Below are 25,936 nucleotides of genomic sequence, written 5' to 3'. Positions count from 1 at the left end.
GATTCACTTAATGCTAAGTGCCACTAACCGGTATACATTTGCCCGGTATACCCTACACTGATGTTTTTTTAATGTCAAGTGCCATTGCCCGGTATATATTTGCCCGATACTTGGTGTATACCGGGCAGTGGCACTTAACCTCAAAAAAACATCAGTGTAGGGTATACTGAGCTAATGTATACTGGGCAAATGTAAGTGTATGGCCCGATACTCCAAACACTGATGTTTCTTCTGATCTATCGTCAGTAAGTATTAAAATATCGAATAAATGTAATTATATCCACGAATGAATTCATATCAAATCGAATGTAATAAGTATTTCGGACATTCACCAAAGAGACTATGTGATTGTTGACATTCACCGGCGAAAGTCAGAAATAAGGGTATTTAGCAAATATTTCGGACATACACCAAGCGACTACGTGAATGTTGACATTCTCCGGAATATATATATATATATATATATATATATACACAATATTAGAAAGCACTCCTTTTTGCAGATATAATCGTGTGAGCTGATGAAGAGATAATATCCTTTCTTTATTTTTAGATTTTTTTTAGTTTTTTTTTAGATAATTAAAAAATATTTTTTTTAAAAAATAGTTTTGAAAAATACTTTTAACTATTTTCTTCTCTTGTCATTATTTTTTTATTTATTATTATCCATATTTTCTCAATATTTAAAGTTATATAGATATATTATATATATATTTATATATATATATATATATATATATATATATATATATATATATATATATATATATATATATATATATATATATATATATATATATATATATATATATATATATATATATATATATATATATATATATATATATATATATATATATATGTATATATATATAAAATACAGTGTGTGGATTTGTTCCATAGAAATAATAAAATGTTAAATATATAATATTTTCGCATTATCTGAAAATGCAATTCGCGATTTGAAATAAAGTGTGCATTAAAGCTTAAGAGATGATCCCTGAAAGCTATGCACAAAGTTTCTTCCCTTTTCTCGGAAGAATAACTTTGAGATGGGTGAAAATGGCTTAAAAAAAAAAAGAAAAAAAAATGTCTAATAATTCGAGATTTCTATTTCTCACAGGCGTGCATTTTACAATTCTTCTATTTCGCTTTCTTCTCTTAACATCGATTTGAGAGAAGAAAAAAAAAAAGAAAAGGGGCGAAAAACCGTTCTCAACGGCCATCTTGTCACACTTTCTCCAGCCCCCCTTTTCCATTTCTCCATTCCTTCCCTGCCGCATCCCTATCAGCAAGTGACGGACAGGAGCGAGCAGAGAGGTGGGCGTGGGTGGGGTGCCCGCCGATGACCGAGACGAACGCAACTGACGTGATTTACACGGACCGTCTTAGAGGATAGGAAATAAGTATAAGGATAGAAGATTCCTAAAATTTATATATATGTATGGGGGAGAGATTTTCCTAAAAAGAATTCGAGGGTGCAGCTAGAGGGGGGAGGGAGGAAGGGTTCGAAAGGAGCAGAAGTAAAAAGTAAAACGACGGTGATGGGCGTCTGGACATTTTTTTCTCTTTTTTTTTTATTTATTTTCTTAGCACGCTTCGCTGTATATGGCACATACGAAATAGTATTCTTATTTCTCGTATTTTGAGAATATAGTTTTTATTTTTTTATTTTCAATCATTCCCCACCCCCACCTTATCCTTTTTTTCATATATATATATTTTTTCATCTTATGCATCCTTTCCCCGATGCTTATCTTTAAAGAAAAAGGGGGGGGGGTTCCCTTTTATCTTTATCTCTGCATCAGTTTTCTTCTGTCAGCTTCTTTTTCCGGATTTTAGACCTTTTTCTTCTATTTTTAGTTTCGCACATTTCCAGAAGATGAGGACCCCTAAAAAGGCATACGCTGAATGTTGATGATGATGATATTTCTTCGATGGAGCAGCAACGAATGTATATAAGGGGGTGGGGTGGAGTTTTTTTTCACTCCAGAAAATAGGATCGTTTGTTTTTCCATTTCATATAACATGACACTTCTCTATCTCAAAAGTCCTTAGGGAGGAGATATTATTAGAGATTCATGCCCCACCCTCTATCGAACAAAATAGATGCAGAAATAAGCGCCAACTGTATCGTGTAACTGTAACTGTATAGCACATTGAGCCTGAGAATAATGGTTCTACAGAGCTATAGAAAATATAACTCATTTTTTATGAATTTATGTGACATACTTTTGAAAAAATTGCGATGGGTAGAAGGTTTAATTTAACGTCAAAAAGTTGCATCAAAATTCATAAGAAAAGGTTTTAGATATCAAATATTTCAAAATATGCACTTCTTGTGTGAGGAAAAATAATATTTGTTCATTTCTAAACATACGAAAATAGCATTTCTCAATCACTTACAAAATGAAACATTAAATAAAAATTCAATTTACATGTTCCGGTTGCTTACTGGTAAAAAAAAAAGTAAAAAATAACAAAATTTCCAACTAATAGACTAATTTACTGCATAATTTGTCATAAATTAGTATTTTACATGAATTTATTGAAATGCATGTTGATATAGTAAATAAATTTTAAACAGTCTAACTTCTTTCATGAATCGAATCCCACGAAACAGAGGCAGCTTATTAATTTTTTAATATTCTATTTTGTTTAATTTCCCGTTCCCATTGCCATCAGTCTTAGTTTGGAACACCATTTACCCTTTTTTTCTATTGGATATGCTGTTGGGCAATTTTATTTTAACTTCATAACATCGTTGAACAGTAGACATCGTTTCGGTTAACAATGTTCAGTTCCACAATTTTGTAATTTTGAACCTAATAATAACAATAACAAAAAAAGGAAAAAGAAATCCTGGATCAAGCACTGGGAAAAACTAGCTCTTCGTGGAGAATTTTTTGAGGTAACTAGCTCAGATTTGCGTTACATTGAGAGGGAGAACCACTAAAACCTACCAATGTTAGCCCGATGTCAAGGATATTTGAGAATATGGACTGACGATATTTTACGTTTGTTCGGTTGTCGATGTGATCCAGAAACAGAATTCAAATTGACCAGTCATCACTGGAACTGACACTTTTCAGGCTTGTTGTAGTGAGTCCACATGCCCTTAGGCCAATTATAAAATACATCCTTCATTCCTCGATTATCCCGATTCACTTCAGGCTGTTTGCAATAAACCCAAAGTCGTGAAGTTTTTTTTGTTTGTAAATAGCTTTCTTAATTATGACTGATTGAGAAATTCTTCTAATCTTAAAAGCAAAAAAGCTTATTTTTATCAAGCCCTAAAATATCAGGTAGATTGAGAACTATACTATACATTTTTCTAATTGTTGGTGTTTTGCGAAGCGTAGGTGCCATTGGCAAATAAGTGGATTTTTTTAAATTAATCTAAGATCGATATATAAGGAAACGTGAAATTCGAGAAGACTGTAGCTTTTTTATTATTATTTCAGTGCATATTTCTGCATTAAGTAGGGAACTTACAAACTGCCTTTTTTGAATCTTACTTGATAGTATAAAAGCAACATATCAGCAGCAACAACAATCAACAACAAAGCAACTACTCGAAAGAATATGTTTTGTTGCTGTGAATTCGAGATTATTATTTTTAAAATAAGTATAAATTTAGAAAGATGTCAGCAAATCATTCTTTATTCTAAAATAAACTCGTTAATGATTTAACTGAATAAATCAATGCTATTTATTTAAAGCCAATCAGGGCATGTTCTTATGGAGACGTGAGCGTTCTATTCTAGCCCATGTTAAAATAGTCAACTTTCAAGTACTTTGTTTTGGAGAAACTACTAAATCAATTTTAGAAGATTTTTCTTATTCTGTGTGACTCTTCACGATGACCTTTCAGATGATCTTTTGACTTTCAAAATTAAATTTAAAAAATTTAATTTTGAGTTTTTTTTTAAATCTGAAATTGATTTTAGACATATGTAAAAAGACAAATTACTAATCAACGCGAAAACTACGCTAGAGATTCTTTCTTTAAAACATGAGAAATAAAAATTCTTTTTTTTTCAAGTTTGTTTTAGAATAGTGAGAAAAAAATATCTTCAAAACTACCAGAATATTTCATTATGATATAAACCGTGATAATATAAGTGGAAAAATTACTAATTTAAAAATTTAAATATCGTATATTTTGATTTCATTAACCAGAAATAAGTTATTATTTTTACCCGAAATCCCATTACCATGCAGTTTTTTCCTCTATGTATTTTCTCCCAGAATTAAAAATTTTAAAATGGTGCAATAAAAACAGAATATAAGTATGAAGGAAAAATCAACAACGGAAACTAACAACAATATAAGAGATCGATTTGATATTTTTCATAAAATAACATTAGAGTTGGCCATTTTAACATGAACAGAATTCCTGATGAAGCACGTGCCAATTTGAGTTTATTGACAAAACATCTAAAATTTTTTGACAAAACATCTAAAATTTTAAACCTTTTTGAAAGTAAAATTTTTTGCACTTAGTGTCATTTCATGTAGGACAAAAATTTAAAATTGATTCTGTAGTTTAACTATTAATTGTAAACTTTTATTTCTACATGGGCTGTAATAATTAGACTTCCTGTAAAAACATAAAAATACCTTCAGATTCATTATATGTACAGAACATTAATTTATTTGACCAAATACTTATTAAACCAGTTTTTAGTGATAAATAAATAAGGCAAATTCTTTTTTTCGGATGTTTGTGAATAGATGATTAGCTTAAACTTTAAAGCTTATAACTTTAAATGCTTCAAAAAATACGCTTATAACATAGTCTTTAACTAGTCACAATACTTAAAGTGATGAATTCTGAATCGAACGATCAATATCCATAATTTTGCCTATGTCTTAAAGTCTCCTGTCTGCATAGGCATACAATTTCACAGAATTAAATTTATGGTGTGGAATATTCTTACTAAATTCTTAGATTTGTAACAAACTGTGGAATAAAATTTTTACGTCTCAAGAAATTACTTTCGAATTTCATGTTATCTATCTGGTTATATTAAAACTCAGTTTTTACTTTTCATTTAGCTATGCTTATTAAATACTTAGACTTGTAACAATGTGTGGAATAAAACATTTTTGTTTTAAGAAATAACTTTCATATTCTTATGATCTATTTAGTATATATTGAAGCTCGGTATTGATTTAAAGAAATTTATCAAATTCTTAGAGTTTCATAAGTGCATGGAATAAAGTGATTATGAGTTAAGAAATAACTTTAAAATGTCTTATTATCTGTTTAGTTCAAACGGCATCGAAGTTTGCTTTAAACACGTAATTTAAAAATGCTTAGTAAATTTTTAGACTTGTATAATTACGTGGAATAAGATAACACAATAAATCTAGAAATTATTTTGAGAAATAAAATTTATGATCTATTAAATAAGTATCGAGGTTTGATTTGAACCTTTGATTTAACAACGTCAAGCAAATTCGTAGACTTGTATCCCTGCGTAAATAAAATAGCTATGAATCAAGTTACAACTTTAAAATTTCATCCACTCTAGTTTGCAAAATTTGATTTAAACGTTCGATTCAACAATGTTTAGTAAATACTTAGATTTGTATCAATGTGTGAAATAAAATATTTATTTATCTAGAATCAACTTTGATACTAAAAGCTAAGCATCTGGCTATATCAAAGCTTTGTTTTAGTTTTTGATTTAATGATGCACAGCAAATTCTTTGACATATATTAATCTTCTTAATAAAATACTTCAAATCAAAAAATTACTTTGGAAATACTCATAATCTATGGAGTATAAATCGAAAATTCACTTAAAGCGTTGATTTAACAATATCTAGTTAATTTTTAGATTTGTATCAATTTGAGGTGTAAAATCAAGAAGTAACTCTTAAATTTTGCTTGGTGTATTAAGTGTACTTCGAAGCTTTGATTTAAACATTTGATTTATTTATGTCTAGTAAATTCTTAGATTTGTATCAATGTAGCGAATAAAATATTTAATTATTTAAAATTAACTTTGAAACTTACTGTTAGGTATCTGATTATATCAAAGCTTTGTTTTAGTTTTTGATTTAATGATGTATAGTAGATTCCTAATTTGATTTAATGATGTATAGTAGATAGATGATGTATAGTAGTAGACGCCCGGTGGCTGAGCGGTAGCGCTTCGCTCTGTCGTGCCACAGGTCGCTGGTTCGATCCTCGGGACGGGCAAGGCTGACTCAGCCTTTCATCCTTTCAGTGGGTCGATAAATGAGTACTAAGCATGCTTGGGAACTAAGCACTGGGGGTTAAGCGTTCGGTTGACCACCTGACCGGAACATCTGCTCCTGCACCCCAGAGCCCAAGGTCAAGAAAACTGAGATAGGCACAGTAGGCCTTGACCCTCAAGGGCTGTCGCGCAGCTGAGTTTAGTTTTAGTAGATTCCTAGACTTCTATTAATGAGTTGAATAAAATAATTATAAATCAAAAAATTATCTCGAAATATTATATAATCTGCATCGAAACTTTGTTTGAACCTCTGATTTAACAATATCTAATAAATTCTTAGATTTGTATCAATTCATGAAATAAACTAATTATAAATCAATAACTAACTTTTAAATTTAATATGATGAATTTAGTATATATAAAGGCTTGGTTTAAACCTTTGATTCATCAATATCTAGTAAATTCTTAGATTTGTATCAATGTGTAGAATAAAATATTTATTTATCTAGAAATTTCGTATCATGCCACTCTCTCTGCCATCTTTGTGATGGGTAGAGGAAAGCGAAGAGATTAATTTCCTGCTCGAAACATGACTTTTTCCGATATCGAAGATTTTCAATATTAGCCTTTGGCGTGCCAAACATTGGTTTGTCAGGAGTTGCCTTTAGGCTGGGGTAATTGCATTTTTTCCCCTTACCTACGTTTTTTCCACTCAGGGATTGAATCCAATTTTACATCACACCGTAAGAAAAAGAGCAAAAATTGCGATTATCCACCTTACCGTAACGGTGTATAAGATAAATTAGCTCGTAGTACCATCTATCTCTTAACTCCACTCCCCCGCGAACGTCCATCCCCCCCTGCACAACCCACGGGTCCTTCGTCTCCCTCTACTTCATCAGAGAAAATTCTTTCTATCGTTCTGTTGCCACTGATTCATGTAGAAACTATCGAAAACGATGAAAGAATAAAAAAGGAAAAAGAAAAAACAAATAATGGTATATAATTTGTAGCGTTAAAAGAAGGTGGCGAAAAAAATTCAATTTATAGATGTTTCTTGGCGAGTTTTTTGTTGTTTTCTTCATAGTGTGGTAGTGATTTTATGATGAAAAGCACGCTATGAGAGTAGCGTTGTGAAGAGGTATATATAGATATACATTTTTAATGCAGTTTGTATATTGATATGTTTTTTTTCTTCTGAGGATTTAAATATTGGTTTCAGATTATCCAATTTTTTGGTGGGAATTTTTCCAAGATGGCACCGCTGCGTAGTGAAATAATGGAAATGTGTCATTATATTTAAGACGCTATAATATATTAAACAACACCAAAAGGGGAGACGCGTAGAGGTATATTGAAACGGGTATATATATTTAAGTTTTCAAATTCAATTAATGTATATTCGGTTGAAATTGAAAGCGGAGATATTAGTGTCATTATTGAATGAAATAAATCTCAAACTACAAAGAAGAGAGAATGAATGGATGTGATTGTATTTTAGATAAATGTCAGATACATTTGTTCAAAAATATCCTCTTTCTTCTTCGTTTCCAGACGTACTTAGAAATTGTAAATACGAAGGTTATATTTGGGGTTTGAGACTACTGTGTTCTGCAAAATCTTGTTTTGTTGAAATTTTCAAACAATAATAATAATAAATGAATAAATATGGAAATATGAGGAAGCAAAAAGTTCAAAGAATGAAAAAAAACATAAGTTTCCGAAGGTAAAATCTTTTTCTTGATTTGCGCAATGATCCTTTATTGATTTTTCACGAATGCTTTTTGATTCGTAATATATAATAACAACATTTATACTATTAAATTTAAAATTTCAGTTGACTCCTGAATTTTATTAAATTCCTAAATTCAATTAATACTTTCTTTGAATTCCTGAAATCAAAAATATGAATTTTAATGACGGAAAAGAAGAAATAATAATAACAAGAATATTTCAGACTTGAAAGAAGATGAAGACACAGAACAGGATGCTTTGAAATAGTATTATATGGGCTGAAAGCAAATTTAAATTAAGGACTCTCTAATGTTGAAATATTATTCACTACAAGCTTAAGAATAACACAAAAACAAAATGCATATCGCACTGTACGTACACTGGTGCGTAAACTAGATCAAATTACGGTAGAAAGTATAGGCAGTCATAGAGCCAGTAATTTTTACCGTAAATTTATTCTCATCATAACGTTTTACGGAACGAAAAATTTTATATATCGTAGTTTTTGCATTTTATTGTAAAACTATTGCGTCACTGCAGTTAAATAAATATTACTGTAAGAATTGTGGTTTAAAATTTTACTGTAAAAATGGATTTGACGGATTCTGCACTCAGGGTGCCAGTACTCTTTACCGTAATTTAATGAGCAATTATTTACAGCATATAAATTGCCATTACAAACTTAACTAGAAATTAAAAAGTTTAAAGTTCTGTTGTTTGTTTTCTAAAATTTTTTCTTAAAAATTTTTCTTAAAAAAATATTTTAATGTCATAAAATCTTTATCTTTATATGATTTTATTTGATAAAAATTTGACTCTGCGTACAATGAAATTTTAATTAGATCCGACTGATTCCATCTTAGAAAGATTTTAAGGTAACTAAATAATGAATGCTAGGAGTTACACAACCCTATAACATTAGAAAGATTTTGAATAATGTTTGCTTTGAGTTTCGCATAGAGTTTGCGTGTACTTAACCAAAACTTAAACGCATTTTCTACGCCTTAGCGGTACATCGTTCAGGGGGGGTATGCGCTGCTACGTTCAAATAACGTTAGTATTTGAGTTAAAGAAAACCGTAAAGCTTGGCAAAATCTGTCTATCCTTCATTAGATTATGACTACTTATTAGAGAATGACTATATAATATTTAAATAGATTCTTTCTGTGCATCTTTCACTGTTTTATTGTTCAAGAAAACCTAAGATTCAAAACAGGGCCTTTAACTGGGTTTTATAAAGACTTCTGCAAGTCATCTTAAGATTAATAATTGACTATTTTCTGCCTGGGTAAGGAAAAATGGAATCATGACTAAAACTATTCTACTCTAGTGAATTGAAACTTGCAAAGCAAAATATATTGACACTAGCCCACCTAAATTTGAATTTGAAATGAAAATTATTAATTTTCATTTCTGAATGGACTAATAAGGACCCAATACTTTCTTTTTATAATAATTTAAAAATTAATCTAACTGAAGTTTATAAAGTCACATGAATTTTCCAGAATACAGTTAACCATGAAATTTCGTTTGTCTGAATATGGAATAAGGCAGGCATTGCACTGCTTTGTAGTGCAGATGAGCTTGCTGGATTTTATTTAGTTACAAATATAGCTAAACTGGTTTATAAATAAAGCTTAAATAACTTTTTTCAAAATAAAAACTAATGAGGATCAACTTTTTTTGGATGGAATAAAACTTATTCGTCAAGCTGAATTTTATTAACGGATGCCAGTGACGTAACGATGTCATGATGTAACGACTTGTCAGTGAAAGTCTACTCATTGGTTGACTATGTAATAAGGAAGACGTTGTTCTGTCTTGTAATGCAGATAAATTTTCTACACAAAATTTCTAGCCTAAATAAACCTCAATATGGTCAGCAAATAAGTAAATACTAAGCCACGATGGCTAAGGACTGAGGTACTGAAATGTTATTGTTGCGTACTAGGGCTCTATTCCCGGTGGTGACCTATAGCCCATCTATCTTTATATCAATAGGCACTAGCTGTCTAGGAAGTAAAATCAGTCGCAGTGCAGTTCTGCCCACATTGACACCATCATACCGTTAGTACTGAAACTGTAATATCAATGACCTTCTTGGTCCACAAGTGATTATCGCGAAATTGCTTTTCATTTTATTGGCGAATATTAAATACCTTTTTCCTGTTGAGAGATTAATAAAAACTGTATGTTTTTTGAAAGATAAAACTTACAAAAATGTTCATTTTATAAAAATCTCTCTTGTTATTGACACCTGTAAATGAAAATGAAGTACTTCATGCTGAGTTAATTATTATTTAATGCTTATTTTACAGAGAGCCAACACCTATTTTACTTACTATATTCTATAAAATTATTAAACTTGGATAGTGTAAAAATAAGTGCCAACTGTAATTTGTTAGCATCTGGAATTATGAAGATGTTTAATTATTTTATAGTTTATTGTTTAGCGACTTAGTCCACCTGTCTGAATTTGGAGTAAGGGAAAACTCTTACAGTTTTACAGAGTAGTAATTTTTTCTACACAATATTTCGGGCCCAAAATCTAACGAAATTGTTCAAAATCTGAAAGAATATTTATTAATATTGATTGCATAATGATCGTTAAATGCGTGTTTTTAATAGGGTAGTATAGTTTCATTAACTAAGGGAAACTGCCCTTCGAAAAGTGACTCATTCCAACAGAAAGATCTTTTAAATTAAGTTATGAAGGTTATGTATCATTTCAGCTCAAATATTTTTTCAGGAAATGTTATTTTTAACAGCATTCTTCGATTATTAATCAGCGTTCCAACTTCTGTGGCCAGATTTCTTTTTCTTCATAAAGGATCGCGATATATTCTTTTCTCCTTACTACAATACTAAATGCCAAAACTGTCATTTCCACATTCCAGGCAGTGGTATTTTAAACATCTAGTGAAAAATGTTCTGGGCAACGCAGCTAGCAGTCATGTATATCCTTTGTGTATAAGCAAGCTGAAATCTTGCCATTTCTTCCCCTTTCATTTCCGGTAACCAACCGGAAATAGAATGGGGAGTTGTCACGTGGTTAGAAGGAATATACTCGGACCAAGATCGCGTCTTCGTTTCCTTCTTGTGCCTTGCACCTAGCAGGACCAGTTTCAATCAAAACGAAACGGACAGTTGAAAACGATTTCTGGTGCCCCTCAGAGAACTAAACGATAGCGAAAGGAATGTTCGAACTTTTTCTTCCTTTTTATTGTTATTATTTTATCTGTTCGCCACTTTTTTCCACATTTATTTATGTTATTTCCTTTCTTTGTGGTCATTTATCTCTTTCATTTTCTGAAAAATGAGAATAGTTTTCGAACATTTTTATGACACCAGTTAGGGTTTCCTACTTTCGCCTTAGAAAAAAATTATGTTCTCATTTTAGAAGGTGAGAATGTGGTTTTTCTTACTCCAAATCTAGCAACATAGAGAAAAATCATTGCTGATTATTGATTTCCAATTTATTTGCTTAGTTTAAAGACCACAATTATTACTAAAATATAAATAGTTAATTTTTTAAAAATCGTTTCCAAGGAAATAGCGCTATACAAGTTTTAAGGATGTATCATAGGCTGATTTTATTTCATGTTGTTACCGCTGCTGAATAGTCAACCATTTTGGGTTTTACCACTCCGTAGCTCCAGTTTCCGGGAGATTTACTTACCACTCCGTAGGCTTTTAATTCAAAATCCAACCCAGAAGACAAAAGAATGGAGGTTTTTTTATGGTACTCGGTCAGATTTGTGTCGCATGGACAGGGAAACCTCCCACGGTTATCCCGACGGCAAGGGGACTCTAAACCATGATCCATCTACAACTGAAGATATTTTACTCAAACACTGCTGCCGATGCGACCCGAGAACAGACCAGCCATCGCAGGGATTTATCTTATTGGAGAGCAAATGTTCTATCCTCTCAGCCATTGTGGTTCATCAGGGGGTCATTTTGTTTCATAACCGTCGTTGAATGCCCGACTTAATTTTGAGTTTATGACTACCAACATTCAACTCCGTGGCCTTGCAACTTTAAATCCAATCCAGAAGGTAAGGGAACTCTTAAAACAAGTATTGGGAGAAATTTTACCATCGTAGAAGCTTTCGATTAAATCAACCCACATTTGCTTTACAAGAAGAGGAAAACCACGAAAATCTTCTATGGTTAGTCTGATGGCAAGGGAATTCCAACCCATGATCCGTCTATAACTAAGAATATGTTTCGTCAGCCGGGTGTGGAATTCGTATCGGCTAGCTACCATTGGGATTTGAACCCGGTTCATTTCATTGGGAGGCGAGCACTCTATCCCCTGAGCCACCACGGCTCCATAAACCAATAATTGAATTAATTAAGCGTTTTAAGAATTTATGTTTATGAAATACCGTATGAAACACCGGTGTCTTTTTCTGCGTTTAAGGGTAAAATCTTTCAAACATGGCTGACTTCTAAACAATAATTTTTTCAAATTCTCTGTTATTTAGATCTAAGAGAAACAGTTATTAATTATTGAAATAACTTTAGTTTATAAAATCAATTAATGATAATTTTATGAGTATGAAGGAAAAAAAGTTCAAACTAATTTTTTTGAATTTCTTTATATGTGTACAAATACAATTTTAATAAACTAACAGATATTTTTCAGTAACTATTAGTTTGCTTCTTATGAAAAGCGTCAAAGGAATGAATAACCTTTCTGCTTCAAAGGGTTAAATGAACTGTAGAAAAGTTTGAATAAAATGATTTTTATATTTGCATATCAGACTAATAGGAACATTAAAAGAAGCATACGTTGGAAGTAATAAACATTTCTTAGGTTATAAGCTTAAACTGAAAAAAAAAGTAATCAAAAACAGCGTGTTCTGTATTTTTTTTAATGTAAGTATGAATTAAAAGAAAACCTTTCATGAAGTCGAAAGTAGCGTTTTATCATATTTCTTACATATAGATGCTATAATCTTTCTAATTTTTAACATAATAATAATAATAATAATAAATAAAGACAATTATAGTACTGTTCTCGTTGCAAATTGTACTTTTTATTACGGTTGAAATCGGAAAAAGTTTACATTTTTGAAAGTACTACAAACGCTAATTAAAAATGTAAAAACTAACTGAAAATTATTTAAAAAAAATATCATTAGTACGCCTTCAACAATGAAACACACTTCTGAACTTCCAGACTTTCCGAACCACAACTCAATTAAATGAACCACAAACAACGCTAAAGAGATACATTTTACTCTCCATTTATCAGATTTCGGTTCTATTATGTTCCCTTGAAAGGGTTATTCATAAAATGGCAAAGTGTGCTTTAATTGAAAGGCTCCACTCTATCGGATAAAAGTCAATCACAGTAACAGTGGGGGTGGTCAAGTCACTCACCGTGCTCTAACCCCTTCTTATATCAGAAAACCACCCTGCAATGTCCAGAAGTTGTTTTCGATTAGGGAGACAAAGGGGTGACTATTGCTAGAGGGATGTTTATAAATATTACCGAATAGATTTATGATACAAAATAAGATATTGTAACATAAAATAATTATATATGAACGGAAAACGTCAGGGGTCCAACTCCGGATTCACTTCTGAAAGTTACATACATTTGATTGAATTTTTACTATGGCGCACGCAAATGTATACAAATTTTTCTTAATTCTTTAAATGTATACAAATTTTTCTAAATTTTCTTACTTAAATTTTCTTTTAAATACTTGCGTTATTAGCGTTTACAAAATTTAAATTAAAAATCATAAAGGTGCACTTCAATAAAATGGCATATTTTTTATTAAACTTTATTATTTCTTTCCAAATTATATTCTTTAGAAATTTCTGAAAATAAAATTGAAATAATGAGCCTAAAATTCACAGAAGTCTAATTTTAGTAAATTGATTTTTTAAGAGTTTGGGAAATAGTGTTTTAAAGTCAGAAATAAGTTTGAAAAATCTGCTTTGGACCTCTTCAATTGATTATTTTTGCTACTGTGTAAACATAATTCAAATGTAAAATATGTGAAACGGGTGTGTTTACCGAGTGCTATACATGATGGCCGACAAAGAGATTACTTTTAGTTTATTTTTCAGAATTTATTTAAATTTTATTTATAGTTTTTTTTTACCTTTTCGTGATTCTGCTATCATTAGCATGCCAGACAGTTTTAGTTCTTTTAAACTACGAGCTTAAAATTTTTAATTCTTTCTTTAGCATTTTATTTCAATGTTTAAAGTACACTTAAAATTAATAAAACAGCTTGAAAAGGTAAGATTTGTTATTTTTTCTTCCTTTTGAATACAAATTTATCATCCAGAACAAAATTAAAAAAATTCCAGATTTAGCATAAAAAGTAAAATTGTATGAGTTTTTTTCTTAAAAAAATCTATTATTTAATATTTAAATCAATGATGCTTAATAAATTTTTTATGACGATGTTTAGTTAATCCTTTACTTAAGATTTTTACGATATGAGTCAACGATAAAGTCAATGTCTTTATGAATTAAATCATTCATGTTAAGTTCATTCTTTTTAACTAAAGTTTAGAATTTCAATTCTTATGACAAAAGTCAACGACAAGTTAATATAACTTAAATCAGTGATGTTTCTTTCTTTCATTATGATTTAAGGAAACAATATTAAGTTAATTCGTTAGGACTTAATAAAGCTACATAATTTGATCATAGGTAAATGCATACAATTCTTTAGTATGATAATTAAACACCAGGACCATGCCAATATTTCCTATATCTGAAAAATTAAATTCCTTTTTCCTTTAAACCTCTTTTGAATAAATATTCATTAATAAATTTTTCTTGGTAAACTTCCGTATTTGTGGCCAAATTAACTCGATAAATAGATTATTTTATTAAAATTGCTTAAAACAGTGTTAAAATTCGAAAATTGCAATATTTCGACCTTATAATATAGTCATTAATACCTTGACATCACATTTTAAATTTCCTAAGCTAAGAAACAGTTATTACCTTGGCATTAATTAATAGCTATTACTTGTCAAATTATGAATTATTTCCTCATTCTTGTCAAAGTGTTTTTATTACGCCTAATTATGAGTACAATAACAAGAGCATCAATCTAAAAGAAAGAAATCCCCATTTTTGATTTAAAAAACAAATACGAACCTCAGATTTAAATGCAATGAAATTTTCAAAAACGTTTCGTTCATAGCTTTGATACTTTTTCCTCGCTTTAAATGAATTTTATTTTCTATTTTACAGAGAAATAAAAATGCATTGTATTTTTTAACTTGAATAAAATGGTGAATATATTTTAATATGAGGATACGGTCCCCACTACCTTGTCAAGTACCGGAATCATGTAACTCTTATATTTGAGACGCTCATCACAAAGGTTATTATCCATGACAAAAGGACCATGCCAAATTAAAAATCACTCTTCCGCAATAACCCCTTTTGCGTTTCCCTATCTCCCGTATGTATATAGGCTTTTTTTACAAACCCTTTTATTATGTAAAAAGAAGGGTTATCTGATAGGTAGGCTGATAATTTCACTTCTTCTCCGTTGTTAGCAATGATTTGGATAACACGTTAAATCATGTGCTCTGGTGGAATATATGTCGGAATTTCGATGAAAAATGGATTTTCCTTTTTACGAATCTTTCATTTTTGCAATTGAATTTCTTACATATTTAAAGCTAAACAATAAATCAATTTTACTTTTCATTAATATACGCACAATAAATTAATGAATATTTCAATATTCATTAATTCATTATTTTACAATTAACTAACAGTTCCTTTTATTTGTGTTGCTTACTACTTTTTACTACTTTATATTCGTTAATCATTAATTACATTTTTGTAAATCATTTATTTAGATAGTTATAAGTCAATTGGCTCTATTTCCATTAATTTGCATGAACATTTGATTGATTATTTAATGCAATATTTACTGTAGAAATCTTATTTCTTTTTCATGAAAAAAAGATTTTATTTCTCCAAATCTTTTATTTTCGCAATTTAATTACCTACATATTTAAAATTAAGCAATTTTACTTTTCATTAATGTACGCTTAAGGAATTAATGAATATTTCAATGTTCAATAAAGTATTATTTAACTATTTTACTATTAACTAATAGTTCCTCTTATGCCGACCGGCCTGAGTAGGGGGCAGGGAACTGTCTTTTCATCAGAAAGGTTCTGGGTTCGAATCCCGGACAAGGCATGGCTATTATTTTTCAAGACTATTATTTTTCAATGAAAAAAGAATTTTCCTTTGTACAAATCTTTTATTTTTACAATTTAATTACATACTTACATATTTATAACTAAGCAATTTTACTGTTAATTAATGTACGTTTTTCCCTAGTCATTGATGCTTATTTTTTACCAATAACTAAGAGTTCCTCCTTTTTGCACTGATTGCTATATTTTACCACTTTATATTTGTTACTCATAAGCTTGCATTTTTGAAAATCATTTTCTTAGATGGTTATAATTCAGTTGAATATTTCACCATTATTTCAAATGAATATTCGATTGCTTATTTAATTTAATTTTCAATGCTCGACCATTTTATTACTCGACAGATTAATTTATTGTTCTTTATATTTCTCATTTCGCCCTAAAACCTAATATCATTTAATAATTGAATTTTATAATAAGGGAATATTACGCATAATGAAGTATTTGTTGTTCACTATGATTGATTTAAAGTTAAATAATTTAAATAATTCTGTGATTCAAAATTCATTGAACAGAATATATAGATTGATTTCTTGAAAAATACAGACTAAAAATCCAAAAAAATAGACTTAGAACCGAATTATGAATTTTAATATAACTAAAAGTTTGCAGAGCTAAGTGTGATTATTTCTTTATTTCTTTAAATTTCACTTCCAAGAATAAAGATGTATATTTGATAAGCTAGTTAAATTAATACTTAACCCACTAATTCTCAGCCATTAAAAATAGTTTGTATATGAAAAACACATCTTTTACAAAACTGGTAGTACATAGTATTTTTACCATGTTTTTACCTAACAACAGATAACAATCAGGTAGAGTATATGTCTAATCGCAATTTTCTTATACAATGTTCAAAACTATGAAATAATTTCTGAAAAGTAGGAATAAGTATACACAGAAAATAATTGCTAAATGATTTGAAAAAAAAAAGATGAATTTAACTTAACGGTAAGCAATATTTCATAGCAAGAACTAGATTTGAATTGAAAGTTTTATGATTATGGTAAATGATTCTCCTTTTATGGTTAGGAGCGTATTGGTGACGATTCAAAAGAGAAAATATATGTATTTATCTTTAAACAGTTTTTTTCCATAATAAATATGTTTTTTTTTTCTGTAGAACATTTACAGTTGCTTTTTACAGTGCATTAAACAGGCAAGTACATTCTATGTTAAAATTCAAATCCTTTTTTAGAAGTATATAAGAAAATGATAGAATTCTAGGTTACATATGCAAGATTTCATTCGCCATTTGAAAAAAAAGGAACTAGCTCTGCTAAAATTGATGTTTTTTCTTAAAAAAATAAATAAATATGGCATTCAGAATTAAAAAAGAAAGAAAGAAATCTAAATGCAGAAATACGATTTCTAGACTTTCAAAGCATTAAGATCAAAGAGCACTATCGAACAGAGTATTAAGTAACTTAAAAAGTTTTAAAGTTATTGGGGAAGATATTGACTTGTTCGAAATTCGATATCGAGGTTCTTAAGAAATATTTTAAAATTGCATCGGGGTCAGTTAGAAGCTCTTGAGTTTGGAATTTAAGGAATAAAAGTGGCTTGGAAAGATTAAGGGGAACATCGAGTTACAGTACTCTTTTCTATAAACGGCAGATGACTTTTGTATAATTAATGCATAAAATTCCGACTCCATTGGCTATTAGTTTAGTTTTATACATTTGATGAATTTTGTGAGTTCTGGACATTCATAGCATTTATATACAAATAGCAATCCATAGCATTTAACATAAAGTAACAAAAATGCTTTGAATTTTTTGCAACTTTATATTAAATGCAAGGGTTAACTATCTTACACTGGGAAAAATTCCAAATCAAGTTATGTGAAAAAGTTCCGATACCTAAGGGTGCCGGTACTTTTTAACGCAAAATTCATTTTTTTCGGAAACATGTTAGGGAACAAAAAAAATCAGTTATATCTTAATTTGCACAGTAATTATTACCGTAAAATTAATGAATGACTCTAATTAAATAAATATTAATTTAAAATTGACAATATAATACTTCGTGGTAAAAGTAGGCTTTAAGGTAAAATGGATTTTATGGATAATGCATTCAAAAATCCTGTACTTTATACCATAATTTGATTTTAAACTTTTCACTGTGTATCGTGTGTTAAAAAAATTACTTTAAATTTTTTAAAAAAAAAATAGCAAAAAAGTAACTATAAAAATTTAATAAATTTAAAACAGAAAGATGAAATGGAATAAATTTGGAGTGATAAAATAAAATGGAATAAATTACTGAAACCTATTAGCCTGAGGAAAATAATTGAATATACTTGACGCAAATATAATTGAAATCTCTAATCTTAATAATTTGAACCTGCATAGATAATTTAAATGTGCAGTGAAAAATATTGTATATTTACGTTATGTGGAATCTAAATGTTTTTTTTTTTTGCATCTAGTGGCACTATATGTAATTAAAATTGCAGATTAAACTGGCATATTACACTCTAGATTATTTAAAGACATAATATCGTGAGAAAGTTACTTAATAAGGTGCAAAATTCATGGTTTTAAGAAATAATATTTTCCTTAATGCCTAACAAAGTTTTACTAATATTCGGTTTATGCACATATTTGCTTAATTAAAATATAGATTAATTAGGTTATGAAGAAGTTAGACTTAATATTGGTAGACAAAACAGACAAGGTGGACAAAACAGACAAGGTAGACAAAATAAACAAGGTAGACAAGACAGAGACAAAATATTGTTAGGGCAACTTTTTGAGGACAAAATATTGCAATTATAAAAGTTTGTGCTTGCTGTTTTGTTTAATATATATGTGGTTTTATCCTAGAAAAACCAGTCCTTGCTACACATATTTTTATCATTAGATATTAATGTAGAAAATAATTTATTAACAGCTGCATGAATAATAACGATATCCATACCAATTAAATTTACAGCATTTTGATTAATTAGATTAAAACTAAATTTTTTAGTATCTGGAACAACTAGGTTTTGCAACAAAAGTAATACAATTTTGTGGAATTTAGACTAGTTACGATTTGGAGCATCTAGATTAACTTGCAGTTCATCAAATTAGATCTAAAACAATTTACGAACTTTCTCAAGTATTAATCCACATAAATGGATAGCAGCTACATAAATTAATGCATCTATTTCAATTAGATTTACAGGATCTAAATCAACCTAGATCAAACCTTCTTAACAAACTAGATTTTTTTGAATCTAAAATTATTTGATTTTGGAAAATCTGGATAACCTGTGGTCTGCAAAATTTTGTCTAGTTAGATTTTGCAATGCATAGAACATCAAGTAAGATCTGAAAATACTTATGAACTTTCTCAAAGAATCGTTCCCAAAAAATTGGTAGCAGCTGAATTGGTCAGAATGACAACTATAATATAAAATCTAACTAGATCTAATGTAACAACTTCAAATAAAATTTAAGGCTTTAAACACACTAGATTTTTACGGATATGAAACAACTAGGTTTTGCAGAATCTAGTCGTACTAGATTTTAGCAGCATCTAGGTCAATTTACAAAATATCAAGTTACACTTAAAATAACTAAAATAACTTATCAAATAAAAATCCGCAAACGATTGGCAGCAACTGCATGCATTAGAAAAGCAGCTGTACCACCATGCGAACTAGATTTACAGTAACAAAATCAACTACATTTTAAATCTTTTCAATTCACTAGATGTTTATGAATATGAAACAAATTAATTTTGCAAAATTCGGTTTTCCTAGTTTTTGTAGCATCTAGTTTAACTTACAAATTAGTAAGTTATACCTCAAATAACTAAAGAGTATTATCGAATAACCATCAAAAAGGGAATTGGTAGTAACTGCATGCATTAGAACATCAACTGTACCATCTATATGAACTAGATTTTTAGATACAAGATCAACTGTGTTTCAAAGTTTTTAATTTTACTGATATTTATGAATACAAAGCATCTAGGTTTTGCAGAATATAGCTTAACTAGATTTTGTAGCATCTAGTTTAACTTACAAATTATTAAGTTATACCTCAAATAACTAAAGAGTATTATCGAATAACCATCAAAAAGGGAATTGGTAGTAACTGCATGCATTAGAACATCAACTGTACCATCTATATGAACTAGATTTTTAGATACAAGATCAACTGTGTTTCAAAGTTTTTAATTTTACTGATATTTATGAATACAAAGCATCTAGGTTTTGCAGAATATAGCTTAACTAGATTTTGTAGCATCTAGTTTAACTTACAAATTATTAAGTTATACCTCAAATAACTAAAGAGTATTATCGAATAACCATCAAAAAGGGAATTGGTAGTAACTGCATGCATTAGAACATCAACTGTACCATCTATATGAACTAGATTTTTAGATACAAGATCAACTGTGTTTCAAAGTTTTTAATTTTACTGATATTTATGAATACAAAGCATCTAGGTTTTGCAGAATATAGCTTAACTAGATTTTGTAGCATCTAGTTCAACTTACAAATTATTAAGTTACACCTCAAATAACTAAAGAGTATCATCAAATAACCTCCCAAAAGGAATTGGTAGCAGCTGCATGGATTAGAACAGCAACTGTACCATCTATATGAACTATATTTACAGCAACAAGATCAACTGTATTTTAAAGCTTTTAATTTTACTAGATGTTTATGAATATGAAACACTTAAGTTTTGCAGAATTAAGTTTTACTAGATTTTGGAGCATCTAGTTTAACTTAAAAACTATTAAGTTACACCTGAAATAACTAAATAATATTATCAAATAACCTTAAGTAAAATAATTGGTAGCAACTGCATGCATTAGAATAACAAATGTACCATCTGTATGAACTAGATTTACAATAATAAGATCAATGATTTTCTAAAGTTCTTAATTTTACTAGATGCTTATGAATACGAAACATCTAGGTTTTGCAGAAATCTAGTTCTAGCTTAACTAGATTTTGCAGCATCTAGTTTAACTTACAAAATATCAAGTTAATCTTCAAATAACTAAAGAGCATTATCAAATAATCATCCTCAAACATATTAAAACAATACTATTTGGTTAATAAAAATATTCCATATAATATGATGAAAAACTTCAAAAGCTCCGCCTTCAAAAATATATCTTATTACTTCCAACATATTTTTTGTCTTAGGCGTTAAGCTCCTCCTTCATTTTATCTTTGTTTTCATCTTTTTTCATCGGATAATTTCCTCCTTCGAAGATTCTTATGTTTACATATTCTCCAACTTTTCCTTTTTTTCCCAATTTTCCATCTCTTCTTACTTATTGGAAGCTCTCAATTTTCCCGAAAAACTTGAATATCATCATTTTTCGTACGCCACCAACTCCCATCCTTGTTGACTCAGCCCAAATTCTTCACGCTTTCCCTCCTGTTTTGCATACACAACGACTGGGGAACCGTAAATTGTGAAGGCTTGCAGATGAAGGAAAATATATATCTCTATATAAAACCTTCCGAATACACATACGGTAATGAGATTCGTAAACGTAGTTGGTCGATGCGCAAAGTTCTAGATAGATATGACTTCAGTAAGATTATTTCAGATGTAGAGCTCTGGAAAATTTAAGCTTAGTTCAAGAAAAGGCCGAATGCGGAATGAAGAAAGTGAAAAAAATTCCCTGTTCTTGTTATTCTTGCATAAAATGGACACCTGGGGCATATGAGTCAATCCGGGGAACTTTTTTGGAGAGTTTTTTGTTGGATTCACAGCCAATAGGATTACTTGTTGGATCTGGAATATTCGCCTTCAAACTAGAAGGATCCCTTTGTTGTTTGAAGATAGGCAGAACAGGGAATTATTCGACTACGCCTGTTCATAAAGACTTTTCTTTCCCCCCTTTATTTTTCTGCAGATGTTTTGGGCGTTGAGAAAATGAGATGACATTCCAAAGCTTTGTTTGTTGATTTTTTGGTGTGCCCGAGTCTTTTGCATAATCATATTTTCCCCGGCCTCTTCCTGAAAGTTATTCGTCAAGTCATTTGAATAGGGTGACGGATGTATGCTGTAGATGACTTATTCCAGTTTTTTTTATTTCATTTTATGTATGTTAAATTTTCAAACGGTATGCTCATCGAGATACTTCTATAAATAAACAGCACTTTCAAATAAGATACTATTTAATTTTGTGTTTCTACGGGATAGTTTTGTGTGTTTCTAAGGAATAGAACTAGTTGAAATAAAAATGAAGTACATCTGAACAGGTGAAATCAAAATGAAGAAACAGCAACAATTCCATCACAGAAATCCTCTACAAATGCATGGACAGGTACCAACTGTCTTGAAAACTCACTAATCAATGCTGTCAATAGGATGAAGGTTGTCCAATACCCAACCATATTCAAACATCTAAACTTTTTTCAGGGTTCTTTCTTCAACCTTATTAACAATAAAAATATGTACATGCAATCGTATCAAAACCTAAGACTAAACTTGCCATTGGTTTTATAGGGAGTGGAACTTCATATAATATTAAAATAATCCTACATCCCGAAAAGTCTTGAATAAACATATAACTCCGCATAAAAAATATGTTGATGCGTCTATGTATTAAATCATATTGATGTATCAATTTGATTTAACATTAAAGCAAAATAACTCATAAGGGACATTAAATATCCGAAAAATGAAAATTTTTAATTTCAACGTCTTTTATAAAACTTTAAATTTATTTTAGATGAGTATTATTCATCAAAAAGTATTTCGCTGTCTCAGAATGGATTCTCAAAATGGATTTTAATAAAATTGAAGAAAATTGCAACTTATCACTTTAATTGTTCGATGCTTTGTACTAAAATATATTTTGCTTAAAAATAATAAAAAATATGAAAACTTTTCAAACAATTCTTTTTTAAACAATTTTATTTGATAAATGTTTACTTAAAATATGCATTTATTATTTTTCTAAACAAATATTACTTTTATACTGATGAATACCCCCACTTTTGGTTTAATCTGGTTAATCGACTGGTTAAATGTATATTAAAGGAGATGATTAGTATCATCAAGCAATATTTTTAAATATTTCAAATACCAGTATTCTTAACATTATACTGCTGTTCTATTTTGGTGCAGTTCCTACTGGTCAACGTTAATTGCATGACCATTAAGATATTAATGCGGAAAATAAGAAATTCATTCAAGAGTTTGATACTGAAACTTACGTAACTTTACATTGCACTCTAAACAATTCCGGATCAAATTACGGTACTAAGAGCCGGAACGTTGGATGCATCATCCATATAATCTAATTTTACCGTAAAATATTATACCGTAATTTTTGAGGTAAATATTTATTAAATTAGACTGATTCAGAGATTCTACACTAACTATTACTGTAAAAATTACGGTATATCAGATTTCATTCCGTAACATGTTGCGGGAAAAAATAAATTTTACAGTAAAAAGTACCGACACCCTGATTACTGGCATTTTTTTTAACCGTAAATAGATTTAGAGTTTTTTACAGTGTGGGGAACTGAAAAGAATGTGATTATATTTCCTTCTTGTTCATACCAGATTTTTCATACGTTTCTGAGAAGCGTGCGAATTTTAAAAGAAAGGTGTTCCTGAAAGTCGTGGAGTGTTCCATTGAAAAAATGCACACCTGAACATCATAGTGTCCTCCCTGCGCATTCAGGGACCAATCAGGACAAATTCAGGCCCAAGGCCCACCAAATTTTTCGGGCCCCCCTTACAAAATAATTTAAAACTAAATTACTGAATAGTAGTCCTAACAATAGAAAAGAATCTTTTCAACTGCATGATTCAAAAGAAACATTCTAAGAAATTTTGAAAGCAGACAATTGAAGATTATTTTTCTAAGATAAAGTTTACGTATCTATAAACTAAAGGCAAATATGAAACAACAAAATGTTATATCAAAATAAAAATAGTTTGGTGACCACAAGCAGTGAAAATCAGTAATTTTTGCAGAAAGTCACTGATTAGATGAATTATTTTTTATTTAGAGATTAAACCAACACAAAGCTAACCCACCTTTCATTAGACTTTTTACTAATTTTTGAGGCCCCTTTAGAAATTGTGGGTCCTAGGCCCATGCCTATTGTGCCTAGGCGAGAATCAGGCCATGTGTGCATTTATTGAAACTGCTGCATAAAACTTATAACAACCAAATAAAGAAAAAAAGAGATATATTAAATAGAAAGGGAAATTTTAACTACCGAATTATAAAAGATCTCGGCGGTTTTAATTGTGATTACAAGATGACAAATATTTAAAGATAAATAACAAAGTAAACAAAAAAACTATATCAAAGCACCTTAAAATTTATCTTTCCAAACTTGATATAAAGTAACTTACACAGCCAACCATAGAACTGTCAGATTTAAAATAGATTGGCAATGGTCGCCATTGTGACTGTAAGTGCTGCTAGTGTTTTGGTCTCAAGGAAATTGCTTCCAACTTTAATCTCCAGAGGAAGAAAACTTCTACGTGTTCCATCCAGACCAACCTGAAGAAGAAAAAGAAAGAAAAAAATATATTTTAAGCTATTTAATAAAACTCCTCCCTCAACCTAACTCCTTCAACATTCTCATATTTCAACTTCCTTTTCTTTTCTTCAACATAGTGTTGACACATCTCTTATACAAGCCTGTCCATTTAGAGCCCCGACAAGAGAATTACTTTACCAATCACAATAAGGTTTTTTTTCTGGGGCGCAGAAAAAAAATGAAAAGGGGGAGAGAAGACGGGATAGCCCCATCCTTGTCAATCCTGCTTCTCTTTTTTACCAGAAAATGTTGAGGATGGATGAAAAAGGGGGCTATTGACGATGGTTGGAGATTTATATAGAACATATATAGAGCCTGGGGAGGGGGAGCAAGTCTTTAAAGTTAACTAAGACTCGAACGGTGAAGTGTTAGATCCAGTTTCTAATGCAGGGGCTTTGTCTAGAATCTTGAATTACTTGAAGTGGGTCAAGATCTCCTTTATTCGGTTGAGTGGTAGTTATATTTTGAAAGATGAAATCGATCCGCCATCTTTCTTTTTTTTCACTTAATTTAGAGAGATTGTTCTTTTTATGGCTACAGTGTCTGTAAATAGAATACTGGGTCTTTGTTCCTTAATTAAGAAATGTTTCTTTAGAAGTTGTACAGTAAAATTGCAGCAGTTGTGATTGTAGAAGGAAATATTGCATGTAAGAAGTAATTTGTTAAAAGTAAAAAAAAAGTTAGAAAAATAGAATCATTTCGCCATTTTTCTTAAAGTTAATTCAAGTAGTTTCTTCTTTTATTGTCTGTGGTGTAAGTGAACGGAATACAGGCTATGTTCTTTAATTGCAAAATGTTTTTTGTTTATATATACAGTTAGATTGTTACAGCTTTGATTTTAAAAGGAAAGATTGTCCTTCAGTAGTAGTTTGCTAAAAATGGACTTAAATTTAATAAATTAGTTAGTTACGTTTCTAAAGATTGAATAGATTCTTTTTTTTCAATTTGGAAAGATTGTCCTTTTTATGGCTGTAGTGTCTGTTATTGGAAGCTAGATTTTGTTTCTTAATTAAATTTTTTTTTAATGCACACAGTGAAGTTGTAATAACAGTGATAGTAGTAGCAAACATTTCATGTAATTTGTAATTTGTTAAATGTTGGAGTTAAATTTAAATTGATTTGTTACTATTTAAAAGGAAGAATAGGTTCCAAATTTTCCTTTCTAATTTGGATTTTTTGTTTTTTTACAGATTCATTGCCTGTAAATATAATATTAAATTTGAGTCCT

General features: G+C 29.8%; 1 long non-coding RNA gene across 1 annotated transcript in view; it reads right to left on the bottom strand.

Moving 5' to 3' along the window:
* Positions 1-25,936, bottom strand: part of LOC107453396 (uncharacterized) — a 76,310-nt gene that overhangs the window by 18,243 nt on the left and 32,131 nt on the right. Inside the window, exon 2 of the long non-coding RNA XR_015435547.1 lies at positions 24,518-24,668. This is a non-coding gene — a long non-coding RNA (uncharacterized LOC107453396). The remainder of the gene's footprint in view (positions 1-24,517; positions 24,669-25,936) is intronic.

The sequence above is a fragment of the Parasteatoda tepidariorum genome, chromosome 1, assembly GCF_982258835.1.
Source record: "Parasteatoda tepidariorum strain Cologne lab strain chromosome 1, Ptep-v5.0, whole genome shotgun sequence".
NCBI classification, from domain to species: Eukaryota; Metazoa; Arthropoda; class Arachnida; order Araneae; family Theridiidae; genus Parasteatoda; species Parasteatoda tepidariorum.
This window is presented reverse-complemented; position numbering and strand designations above follow the sequence as displayed.